Source organism: Pieris rapae, chromosome 6, assembly GCF_905147795.1.
Source record: "Pieris rapae chromosome 6, ilPieRapa1.1, whole genome shotgun sequence".
Classification (NCBI taxonomy): Eukaryota; Metazoa; Arthropoda; class Insecta; order Lepidoptera; family Pieridae; genus Pieris; species Pieris rapae.
In genome coordinates this window covers 1,328,406-1,331,341 of record NC_059514.1, presented here as the reverse complement: position 1 = coordinate 1,331,341, position 2,936 = coordinate 1,328,406, and positions in this window count along the sequence as shown.

Sequence of the window (2,936 nt, the reverse complement as noted above, 5' to 3'; positions counted from 1 at the left end):
CTGTGTTTTATTAAATATTCCTATTCGTACGTAGTACGAATAGGAATATTATTAATAACATTATTGACGCACTTTGTGTACAGTAGTTTAACTATCTACAGAAACTAAAAAATATTAGTTACAATAATAGAACATTAATCGGAAATATTCGAGGCACATAAGTGAAATATTCATCGGTATCTTTTACTAGTTTGGTAAATTTACATAATTTAACAACATTTTTCATAATCGTTAAGTTTTCCAAATCTACTAAATCTGTGCTAAGACTTAGAGCGAAGTGAAATACGAGGATAAAGACTGGCAGAGACAAGAAGGTGAGTCTCCACTAGCTGGTTAGCAAGGAAGAGTCTTCTTCACTGCTAACCAGCTAGTGGACAGTAAAATATGTGTATATATTAATAAGTAGCTATTGAATGTTAGGAGTACCTGTAATTTGTATAGTATATGTATTGTATGTATGGGCAAAGCTGCACGAGATAACTAAACATAAAAAGAGACCTAAGAACCTAACAACCCTACGGATCGTTAAGCACTACAGAAGTACAGATACATACAATATATATATATATATATATATAAGTACGGGATGCCTGCACCAACAGACCAGGTAACAGACGGAGTCCTACGGTCCCAAAGGTTCAATGTGGTAGGGTTATCACAAAGCTATGGCGCAAGCTCATCACGATAATTAAGGGCTTGAAGTAGTCTTCGCCGTTGAGAGGAAGCGAAAAATGAAGACAATGCAATATACAAATCTGGTTAATTGTTATAAAACAATATCTTTATTCATACACACATAAGATTATTCTTGTCAGCTTAGAACAAAAACGTGAGCCGTATCAGTAGTTGGTCAATGTTCAATTTTATATTTAAATTACTCTTGTAACGTGTCGGTGATCTAACCCCTTCTGGTGGTTTCAAACTCCAAATCGCACCTGGCTCTATCGAAAGTCCGACTGTTAACAAGTAAATGAACCAGCACAGAACAACACAATGAACCATGACAAGCGCCACGTACGAAAGAGCAGTCCTATTTCGTATTTGGCGCTTGTCTTCATTTTGTAATTGTGTAAATAGTGGCCAAAAGTACGGGATCTACGCCAGGTGAGGTGTGAAGCGCCTTGAAATATTTTTGCTTCCGACGCTGTCGCCTTCACATAACGCTCATTAGAGGCGTCTAGCGTCTAAAGATTGGGTTACGAAATAAATAATTTGCGTATAACATTTTAATGATTGTTATTTGACATTTAAATCCTTATAAATGTAAATTAACTAAAAATAGCACTTGTATAGCGTTCCTGGAATGCATAGTGCTTTCATGAATTTCCGTGAAATGTTAGAATTGTGGATGAAAAGTTTTGTGCCGACGTAAATGCATTTTGCAAAACAATATAGTTCTAAAAATAAACTAACAAACCGCTTTATTGTTTTTACCGCTACATTTGAAAATGGACCGTAATTTTATTAATTGCATTTATCTAATACATATATGTAGAAAATTCTCGTGTCACGGTGTTTGTAATTAAACTGCTAAGAAATGGCTCAAAGGATTTTGGTGATATTTTGTGCGAGAACGACATCTATTTTACATCCTCCTAAATGTGGTCCACCCATCAATTTTTATTTTTAAATTGTAAACGTAATTTATTGTTTTTTTTATGATACAAAAATGCATAAAACCCTCAATGTTCACACCTACACCTCAACCCCTATTTTTTATTTGTTAAGACTAGAACTCTTGAGGTTGATATAGAGAAAAATTTACAGAAAAACCTAAAAAGTTTTCATTATGGAAAGGCGAACAATCTCTTGGTTAGCATAGCAAAATGTTCCATCACATAAAGGAGAAACGAAGTTCCAGGGGGCAGCTAGTATTATACATAATATAATATGATCGATGATTATAGTATGACGTTTCTTAATTCGGAGGTCATGCGTTCGATTATCGGCTCTGTACCAATAGATATAGTGCGTCCTCGTATTATGCAGATAAACAAATTTCGATTCTATATAGTAGTTTTCGAAGGGAAATCTAGGCCAGACTTTTAAAGGATTTATAACGGCACAGAATTATTTACGTTATTCTATTAAATTCATTTGAAAAATCATACAATTTGTATTACCTACATATTTATCTCCAAGTTAAAATCCAGGTGGTAATAATTATCTTAGCCCTGGGTTCTCGGTAACACCACGCTTCCAGGTTAACGGGAGATTAATTAGGGTTAACAGCCGTAAATCATTTTCATCTCGGTCCTAAATGGATTTTCATCGTTTAACCGTACTATTTGTTTTCGATTTAATAGTTTTGTTCGAAATTGTAACACAAATTCGGAGAAAAGAAATAAAAATACATACTAGAAAAGGCTTCCTAACTTAATTTCAAAATTACCACTTTGTACGAATTAAAATTAATTCATTCATATAGGTAACACAATATACACTTTTAAATTTCAAAAACAGAAATGCATGTGAAATACTTCTAATTTTACATTCATTGCCAGTTCTCAAATCAAGGGCGTAGAACGGAAGAGAAGAACTGGCAATTAACTCTCCGCCACACTTCTTAATCGCCATGTTTTTGTTTTACACAACATTTGCAAAGAGCTGCAACCATTACACCATGTTCCACATGACATCTTAATAATAATAAAATTTATTATACTCATAATAATAAAATAAATTTAAAACAAAATTTGTCATCTATCAGCAGGAGGCATGGTGAAATAGGAGCACGCACTTACATACTCGTGAGAACAACACGCAAATACGTTGTATGAACAATTAATATTACCGCATACACGAATTCAAGTACGACCAGTCACCACAATTAGCACCCGTTCACGAGTATGGCGCATGGCTAGCCATATTTAATGGAAAAGGACAACTCGATGCATGGACGCTGCCACAAGCAATAACATTTATGCGAGATCCTT